The sequence below is a fragment of the Lates calcarifer genome, linkage group LG7_1 (genome assembly GCF_001640805.2).
Source record: "Lates calcarifer isolate ASB-BC8 linkage group LG7_1, TLL_Latcal_v3, whole genome shotgun sequence".
NCBI classification, from domain to species: domain Eukaryota; kingdom Metazoa; phylum Chordata; class Actinopteri; family Centropomidae; genus Lates; species Lates calcarifer.
Window position 1 is genome coordinate 679,066 of NC_066839.1, and position 10,860 is coordinate 689,925.

Sequence of the window (10,860 nt, forward strand, 5' to 3'; positions counted from 1 at the left end):
TGAACTATTAACGCATCATGCGCATGCGCACTCAATAAGAACATGACGTCAGACGCCGGAATTCAAACACCATGACGAGCTCAACGGACGGTGTCACCTGCGTCATGGCGGGGTCGAAATTTAAAACCCCGGGAGCTGAACAGAGAAACTGCTCCTGTTTAAACTGTTGTTCAAAGTTCAGAGACAACGTGCACCGACAGGAGGAGCCGGGAAACACACCTGGACAGGTGAGTCATGTCTGTTAGCTAGCTGCGAGTTAGCATGACGCTCATGTCGCTGCCGTCAGGTGTGTCGGCGAGTGTCAGGCTCGTTCAGTTTGTACTTTAGTATGTTTGTTCAGAGTCACGGGATGAAGTCGCTGAGCTGGAAACACTGATTGGTTCTGATGGGATTAAATTCAGGAGGAAATGAGTTTGGAGAAAACATTTTCAGACGATTTTAACCAACAACCGTAGCAAAGCGACGCGTCTCCAAACGTGCTCGTCATTTTTGATTTAAAGAGAAAATAATATGGTTCATAAATTATTGCTCAACTCTGAAACAGCTGAAGAAATTAAACAAATGTAAAGAGGCTTCTCCAGGTGATACTGAGCACCAAGTGTAACAGCTGTAATTCAACATTTGTCCACTAAAGTTCTTGTTTTGTCTCTGACAGACTCTGATTGTTTTAGGTGTCTGACAGCATGATGATAGGATTCCTACAGAGACAGAGCTTTTTATTAAAGAGGAAGATCCTTTTAGTTTAACCTGAAACATCTCTATATATCTCTACCAGACTCCACTGACGAAAACCGAGATTTAACCAGGAGCTGCTGGAATACCACTGCCTCCATCTGTTAGTGTGTCTGTGTTACTGTGTGGTACTTTAACTTCAGTAAAGTATCTGATTACTTCTTCCACCACTGAAAGTCACACAGTAACACAAACACACTAACAGATGGAGGCAGTGGTATTCCAGCAGCTGCCAGTAAAATTCCTGTTTTTGTCAATGGAGTCTGGTAGTTGAGCTGCTGGAATATCACTGCCTCCATCTGTTGGTTTGTTAGAAGTATTCAGATCCTTAAGTAAATACTAAACTGGGAAATCACAGGGCCAGGAAACATTAGAGGCTTGAAACTTTATTTATTTCTATTAACAGAACAGCGCCCTCCTGTAGGCTGTGAGGAAAAGACACCTGGAGAATCTCATCCTTTAAAAGTCCTCCAGAGGGTAAGTGATGCCTGTAAAATGTGAATGTATATATTCATTTATCTATTACTGTTGTATGTATATATAGACTAACTCTTCTTCTTCTTCTTTCCTCCAGGTAGATCTACGAACCAGTAAGTCTCATTTTCTTTTTATTCTGTGTGTTGTTTGAAGGCCGCTGAGTCTCTCTCACAATCACGCACACATGCAAACACACTGACTCACACTCTCCTCTGTCGCTGCTGTGTGTTAAAGGTGTCTCATCATGGCCATCATGACTGTTTCTGTCTAATCAGCTTGAATTGTTTTTTAATGATGTGCTGTGTCTTTGCTTGGCCGCTGTGCTGTGAATATCTGTTTGTTTTTGACATGTCGTCGTCTAGTCAACATAGCCGCTCGTCCAATTCGACCATGGCCACCCATTAGTTCGCCGGTTCGTCCAACATGGCCACCCACTGTCTGTTTGTCTTTCTGTTTCTCTTTGTTTTTCCTCTCTCTGCTGATGAACAGATATTTGACCCCTCTGAATTGTGTTGGGATGGATGTTCCTCTCAACACAATTCAAACATTTAGTGTGTTTTGTTGTTTGGATAGTGAGTTTACTCACAACTGTAGAATAGTCAGAAGATTTAAGAGAGAAATTCTCAGTCTCTTGTTTTTTAGGCCTAAATACACAGTAAGAAATGGAGTGAGTTCAGTTTTAGTCTGATTTTGTTTGGACTTGATGAGCTGGTGATGATGTGACCAGGAAGATGTTGGATCAGGTCTGGGCTGATGTGGTGCAGAGACTCTTTCAGGACTCTGGAGGATCAGACAGGTTTAATGTTCACTGGTTCTTGATTCTTCACTGCTGTTGGCTCGAGTGTGTGAGATAGGGAGGATATTTGTTTTTGTGTGCAGTGATTTGATGGAGCTGTAGAAGATGATGATGGTGATGATGATAGGAACGGAAAGTTTTAGGATAGCTAAAGTCAGAAGTCTCTCCAGTCGGCCTATTGGTTGTGTATTGAAGCTGCTGTGCTCTGTTGATTTCTCTGTCTAATGAGCTTGGATCAATATCTGTGCACTAACTTTTCCTTTTTAGGTAAATCTACGACTGGTGAGTCTCATTTTTATATTCTTCAAATCTGTTGTGTTTTTGAAGGCCACCGAACCTGCCTGCTTATCTGTATCTCTATAGTAGGGCTGAACAATGAATTACTCCAAATATTATTGATATATTATTGTAATATGGCCAAGTGCAATATCCAAATCATAGGGGGAGAAAATCACGACTGACCACAAAACGTCAGATGATTTTATTTTTTGTGTATACTTCAGCCCTATTCTAGATATTTTTGACTTTTTTAGACTGTGTAATAAAATCCAGTAGGCTTGTGTCTTTTTCCTTTTTAATGGTTCACAAAACATTTCCACCATGTCATCATAGCTTAAAATTTTCACTACTTAGAAATAAAGTAGATTCTAGAAGCAAATGACCATACGCTACCTTTTATAGAAAACTTTGAAACCAGAACTGCGGTTTATTCAGTTCAATGTAAAACCATCCAGACTTTATAAAATCCAGATCACTGAGACTGGGCTTCAGTTGTGTCTACCCATCAGTCCGTGCGCTTGTGCGTCGAACGTGACCATCGGCTTTTCTGTCCAACATGACTGCCGGTCATTTTGCGTGTCCATCATTTAATTTCACATTTGTTCCTGGTGGATCTCCAGAGGGAACGTCCTGCTGCATCTCCAACAGTAAGTCCTAGTAGACCTGCAGTCTACAAAAAGTAAGTGCTGTTTTTTTCTTTATGTGCTGAGTTTTGTTGGGCTGCTGTGCCATAACTGACTAATCCATTTCAATTTCAGCCTTCACCTGGACTCCATCCTACAAAAGAAGAGGATTGCGTCTTTGTTTGTTATTTTTTTTGTTATTTTTGGGCCGCCGCTCCATCTCTCATCTATTCCTCACACTTTGTTTTAGCCGCCGTGCTGTTCTAACGATCTATCCATTTCCTCGTTCATTTGTCCAACATGGCTGCCGATCAGTCAACAAAAATGGAGGTTTGCATCTTCGTGTTTTTGTGTTATTTTTGTTATTTCTGTTTTTGAACCTGTATATGCACAAAGAAAAACACTGACTTTTTGTAGTCAGTTTTTTTCTTCGGAGCTGTTGAGCTAGTGATCTGGAAGGCAAGGAAGAGTCAGATGTTAGGTCAGGGCTGGACTGATGTGTCTGTAGAGACTCTCTCAGGACTCTGGAGGATCAGATAGGTTTTATTTTTTACTGAGGGCAGATAGTTCACTTGTCTTGGTTGCTGTGGTGCAACAAAGCTTAAGCTCATCTATCTCTTTTTCTCTTCACTGTCCATCTTTTGTTTGTCCATCTTTTTGATGGCCGCTGTGTCATCACTTGCGGCAGCACCTATCTGCCTCTCTTTGTTTGTCTTTCTCTATGTCTATCAATTTATGTCTGCGTGTCCGTCGTCCATGTGCTGTGGTTTCATTTGGTTGCCGTGCCAAACAAAACCACAGTACAGTTGCTGCCTGTTCCTAAATTTTTCCATCCAAGAAGACCAACCATCAATTCGTCTACCCGTCTGTTAGTCTGTAGAATCGGTTTCGTTTTTTCTGGTGAATTTACAAACAAGTAAGTCCCATGGTTTCTTTTTAATCATGGGCCGCCGTGCCAACCCTTTATTTCCTCTGTCTCTCACACAATCACACATACATGCACACACGGATTCTTACAGTCTCTCTGTCCACTGTTTTTTCCAGTTGGCTTGTTGTTTTGTCTGGGCCGCCGCGCCTCACACAAACACGCACACATGCACACACACTGATACTGACACTAAGTGTCTCTTCGTTTTTATTTGTCTTTGTGTGTCTCTCTTTTTCTTTGTCTGCCTTTCTCTGTTTGTCTGTGTCTTTGATTTTGTGTGTCTTTTTGTTTCTGTGTCTGTCCTGGTGTCTCATTGTTTGACTTTGTGTGTGTCTCTGTGTCTGACAGACTGACATTCAAATTACCTTTGTTGAACTGACTGACTTTGTCTTTGTTTGTGTATCTTTATGTGTCAGTGAGTCTATGTCTGTCTTAGTCTTTCTGTGACTGACTGACAAATTTATTTTATTTGACCAACTGACTGTAAAATTAGCTTCATTGGACTGACTGAATGTCAAGGGCTGACAGGTCAGGAACCCGTATTACCATAGCAGTACCAAAAAGTAATGTTGAAAGCTAATTGGCAATAAATCTTTTCAAAACGTTGTAAAGAAGCAATGAGTCTGGACAAACATGGCCTGACCATTTCTATCACTGTCCAATCAGCTTGGATCGGCTTTGGTAGAATAACTTCTTACTTTAATGTGGATCCATAAAAAGTAAGTATGTTTACTGTACAAAGGCAACAGAACTTGCTTGAGGTTCTTGAAGATGTTTAATCTCAAAGGCTTCTTGAGTTCTGTCCAGTTTCCTTTGTATAGCACTGAGAAATACCAGGACCTGGATGACTGAGGATATTCAGACAAAAGTAAGTGGTTTTTTTTCTTCCTATGATTCTGTCTCTCTCTCCCTCTTTGTCTGTCTCTCTGTGTCTTTGTCTGTCTCTTTGATAAATGTGATTTCTCAGTGGTTATTCAGCCCATGGATGATGTATTATTGTGAGTACATTTAAAATCTGTATTGGCATCTGAGTCACATAATTTTATATAAACAAACAAACCCAAAAAATCATTGCTAATTCTGTAGTGGAGTTGTTTTATCTGGTTCAATTATTCCAAGTTTGATATAGACTGATTGAGGGTCTTTCATACAAGAGAGTTGTGCCTTGATTTACTACATTGCCTATTAGTGTAGTTTTGCTGCTGTTGAAATCATTGCCACCCAAATTTTGATACCAATTTTGTACTTCACATTTTATTGGGTTTTGAAGTTGAAGGCTGGCTTGTCTCTCTCTGCCAAGTTTAATTCCAAATGGAGACTCAAATAGAATCTTTTCAGTTCATGTAGATCTGGCGTGGTAGAGTTGCATGTTTGTATTTATTTGCGCGGCATGTTGGGAGGCCTCCCAGCAGGGGAATTTTATCCCACCCCTGCAACGCGTTACACCACTAGTTACAGTCGTTTCATTCGTACATTGGATTGTTCCCAGTATGTTTTATTGCTTGGTAGGCAGGATTAGTGGCGTGTTTGGGTTCTCTGAGAGGGATCAAACCTGGCAGAAAGAGACAACTCAGATACCTTTTGATTCTGATGAAACTACTGGACCCCTGATTTGGGTGTATTGGCTTAATTTTGTTATCTCCTAGTGATAATGTTGACTGCAGTGATGGCTATCAAAACCAATTTGATTTGTCAAGTGGTACCAATTTGTCACCATATTTTACAATTATCTCCTGAGCTACCTGGTGTGGACATCCTTGAAACAGAAACATTATACTGTGGGCTGAATTCCAGAGAAGGTCTCAAGGTTAACAGACGGCTTGAATAGAAACAGAAAAGAACTCTTACACTCTCCTTACAGTTTGAGCCAGATGCTGCAGGGAGAGCACTCATATTGGATAAAGTATTGCCATCATTAACAATTAATAATTGGCCCTATATTTTATTTTTCTTGATTTCCACCTGTCCATGGCTAATCTTGCTAAATAAATCTGAACAGTGATAAGCATCACTGTCATCTAACTCTTCATCTAACTTTTCCACTTGGATGATAAAAACCTTGAACTCTGTTTTGACTAATTTGTATTTCAACATTTGTTTCTTCAGGCCCAGACACGGAGCTGGCAGCCTGCTAACATGACTAAGAGGGATTTGATACGTCTGAACTACAAGCTGGACGGTTGGATTGCATCTGAAACTCCCCACACCTTTCTGACATCAGCTAACAGGTATCTGTGTTGCCCAACATCTTTAACTTTCCAGAATCAACGATCGGTCTGACAAACTTCACATCACTTTTGGCCAGCTTGGCAAGTCATTTGGGACAAGGCTGACTCCAGTATCCTGGTTTGTTACACAGGAAACGGCTATCACCTGGCCGTCTAGATAACGTTCTTCCTCTGCTCCTGATGCTGTAGCCTCCCTAAAGTTCATCTCTCTGTATTAATCCGTGTTTGGCTGCACATAAACAATCCCACTTCATTGTACCCAGGTCTCATTTTCTCTTCATGTGGCTTTTCAACATTCACTGCTTCTGTTGTCACCTCTGCAAAAGGACTGTTTCCTAGTTCTGCATTGTTTTTACGTGTTTGGTAAGACGTGGCTGCAGACTATTGACAATGCAGACAGATTGAAATGTTTGACCCTGAGTTGTTTAAATGCTTGAACGGACTCATCTACACATTGTCCATTTGATTTTTTTCGTGGTCGACAACACGTCTTCAGAACTAGTTCTGAGAGACCCTAACCTGACAAAATCAGCAAAGTTTGGAGCAAACTTCTGCACCTTTTTTCTCAATTTGGCAATCTCAGCCAGGAATGAGCTAGGACATCTTAACACCACAGAGGACAAGGTCAATAGAGTCGACTCGTATCACATAAGAAGGCAAGGCTTTTCTCCTTCCCCTTCTTCTCTGTGTGTGAGGACGTCTGGGCTTTAAGTAGAGTAATTGCTAATTTAGACCTTTTTGCTGATTCTGTCTTCAAGCTGCACATTTAATGGATAAGTGACTGAGATATTTAATAAAGTGGAAAAACCTAGTCCTATCAGTCAGCATGAAGACTGTGGGCCGCACAGTTTCTGGTTTTGTGAATCAGCTGACCATGGTTGCTGTCATGATCTTACTCCAAGATTCATATAACAATTGGATAAAGACAATTGTAGCCATCCAGTAAATGCCTTTGAGAACAAAAGCATGTTTAACATTACCACTTACGATGACATGAGTCTGAAGCATATGGGTGAATCAGGGTCAAGCATTTCAAGTTGTCAGTGTTCAATGGTCTACAGCCACAGCTTGTCAAAGACATAAGAACAGTGCTGCATTAGGAGATGGCTCTCTTTGCAGATGTGAAATTGGCAGCAGTGAATGTTGGAAAACTGCATGAAGGGAAATTGAGGTCTAGGGAAAATGAAAGTGGGATTGTTTATGTGCAGTTAAACAAGGGTTAATGCAATGAGAGGAACTTTAGGAAGGCTACAGAATCAGGAGCTGAGGTGGAGCTTTATCTAGACGACCAGGTGATAGCAGTTTCCTGTGTAACAAACCAGGACACTGGATTAAGCTTTGTCCTGAATGACTCTCCAAGCTGGCCAATTGTGGTGTGAAGTTTGTCAGACCGATTGTTGATTCTGGAAAGTTACAGATGATGGGCAACACAGATTGCTGTCGACCGATTGGAAAGGTGTGGGGAGAGGGAGTTTCAGATGTTATCCAACCATCCATCACGTAGTTCAGATGTATCAAATCTCCACTTAGTCGTCTCAGCAGGATGCCAGCTCTGTGTTTTGGGCCTGCAGATGTGTTGAAATGCAAATTAAACTAAATTAAAATTACACCCCTGTTCATATCTGTTAATTTAAATCAGACACCAAGTGACACCAGTCTTTGTAGTAAGCTTCTGAATACAAAATTTAATAATTGATTTCCTTGATATCCAAAGCCAGTTACGAAAGTTTTCAGATGTGCCCTGACTATTTGGCCACAAATTTAGTATATGATGTACAATTGGACTTTCTCAACAAAAGAACTTGTGTTCCTGCAGAATTAGTTTTTTCCAATCAAAGAACTTGGAACTCAGATTAGTTAAATTATAGGGAAAAGAATACATCTCATTGTACTTTTTGGATAAGTTGCAGGATGCCTGAGCCATATGGAGATGGAGGCTGCATTAGGTTCAGCAGTTTCCTGTGCCTCCTGAAAACTCAACATGAGATGCTGTGACCCAGACAAGTTATGTCCTGGATAGTTGTGAAGAAAAGGAAGACCAAGCTGTACCACATCCTCCTTGATGATGATGCCTCTGTGCCACAGGACTGATGTCTTCAGGTGTGTTCTCTCAGACATATTATCCACTTAATAATCTTTGATTGCTTGACACTAACAGTGTTTTTCTTTGTTTGTGACCGATGTCAGACCTTCAGGAAAACTGGAACATTATGGCCTGAACTGAGTTCACCAGACCCTGCCTTGACCTCAAGACCCTACAAGTCTACAGACCTCTCTGCAAAGTGGTTCGCCAACTTTGCACAACTCAACGCTTAACGATTAAACACAAACTATGGCCAGTCACAGACGATGTTAACCTCAGAAGATGTTTGTTCTGGGAACACAAGTTCTGCAAGCTTTTGTGTGAACTATTAACCAACAAAAACAACCAGAGACTCACTCACCCACATACCTCACAGTGTTTTGGAGGCTCTTTCATGCCATCAGACTCTTGATACAACACAGGAGAAACTGGACACTCGTCTCAGGAAAGCACAACCAAAACACAACTGGGAGAAGGAGAGTTTTTGGATGTTGTAGCTGTATTTGTGATGATGTTGTGATGCTGATGTTCAAAGATGATGTACAGTGATATTTATAATCTGTATTGGTGTCTTAGCTACATGTTTGCTACTGTGTTGGACATCAAGTAAAATCATTACTTATTTCCTAAGCCAGTTTGTTTGCCTGGTTCATTTTTCCATCATCATGCTAATGACAACAAACACAGCTTCTTGTAGTTGCACAAACATGACAAGCTGCTGAAGTTTCCAGTCATCATCAGGAAATAGTGTGTAGCTGATTATCTGTAATGTGGTCAGTTCAGAGGGATGGTGCACAAAGTAACTGCATTTCACTACAACATTTACTTAATAACTACTTTGACTCCATTACTTCATTGAGTACTCCCCATACATATATACATTCAAGTGTACATATTGTGAAAAAGTTGAGACACAGTAGCAGCTTCAACACTAAGACAAAGTTCATTAGTAGAGCCTGTTGAAAAGTTATCAAGTTTCTTTGTCCAAGATACCTGGACCTAGTCATGCTGCTGTAACCAAGCAATTTCCTTTCAATGATCAATAAAGTACTATTCTATTCTATTCTATTGCTAAAATATGTTAAACAATCTAAAGTTACAGTCCCAAACAACCTCCAGTGCAAAATACATGTGACATAGGGTTTTATTTAAAGCCCTTATTACACTTACTACATTTTGGTATTCTAACTGTCCTCTGAGTCTAAATTCATCATCTTCAAAGTTCAAAGATAAAAAAAAAAAGTTTAGAGAATTATTGATCATCACCAGAGCTGTATGGTAATCAGTGACTGACTTGTGTGGCTGGACATCACAGCTTTTTTCTTTTTGCTCTTTTTTCATTCATAGAACACAAACTATATCTTTTCTCTAAATTAGAGAGCATATGTTCTTTTCTGTTTAAGCAGCCGAGTGATAACACACTGACCCCATGACATTTTTTGACTGTTTTCATTCCCTACCTTTTTATGACATTTTTTTGGCCACTTTGGACACCATACATATGTCGTCTCCACCTGCTGAGAAGACTGAGGTCCTTCAGAGTGTGCAGGTCACTGCTAAGGACCTTTTATGACTCTGTGGTGGCCTCTGCCATCTTTTATACAGTGGTCTGTTGGAGCAGTGGATCAGAGAGGGACAGGAAGAGACTGAATAAGCTGGTCAGATGGGCCAGCTCTGTCCTGGACTGCTCTCTGGACTCCATTGAGGAGGTGGGTGAGAGGAGGAACCTTTAACATGTTGCAAATCTGAAAAGTTGTTAAACATATGCTTAAAGGCATTTAAACAAAGTCAAGTGTTGGAGTTTGTATTATTCAAAGTATTGACGCCAATATTTTCACTTTTACTGCAAATAAATATCGGCTCCAAATATCGGTTTTCTGTCTTTTCGAATACTAATAATTGGTAGCAATATCGGCCCTGAAAAAACCATATTGGTCTGTCACTATACTATACCATGACATGTTTTGACCATTTATGACATTTTTAAATGGCACCTTACTACACTGACATTTTTTTGACAATTTTTAACACTGTACTATACTATGACATTTTTTGACCGTTTTTGACACCTTATTATACTGACATTTTTTGACCGTTTTTGATGCCTTACTATACTAGGACATTTTTTGACCGTTTTTGATGCCTTAGTATACTTTGACATTTTTTGACCGTTTTTGACACCTTACTGTACTAATAAATTTTTTGACCATTTTTGGTGCCTTACTATACTATGACATTTTTTTACGATTTGTGACACCTTACTATACTATGACATTTTTTGACCGTTTTTGATGCCTTACTATACTATGACATTTTTTGACCGTTTTTGATGCCTTAGTATACTTTGACATTTTTTGACCGTTTTTGACACCTTACTGTACTAATAAATTTTTTGACCATTTTTGATGCCTTACTATACTATGACATTTTTTGACGATTTGTGACACCTTACTATACTATGACATTTTTTGATTGTTTTTGACACCTTACTACACTATGATGTTTTTTGACGATTTTTAACACCTTACTATACTATGACATTTTTTGACCGTTTTTGATGCCTTAGTATACTATGACGTTTTTTGATGATTTTTGATGCCTTACTATACTATGACATTTTTTGATGATTTTTGACACCTTACTATAGTATGACATTTTTTGACCGTTTTTGATGCCTTACTATACTATGACATTTCTTGACGATTTTTGACACC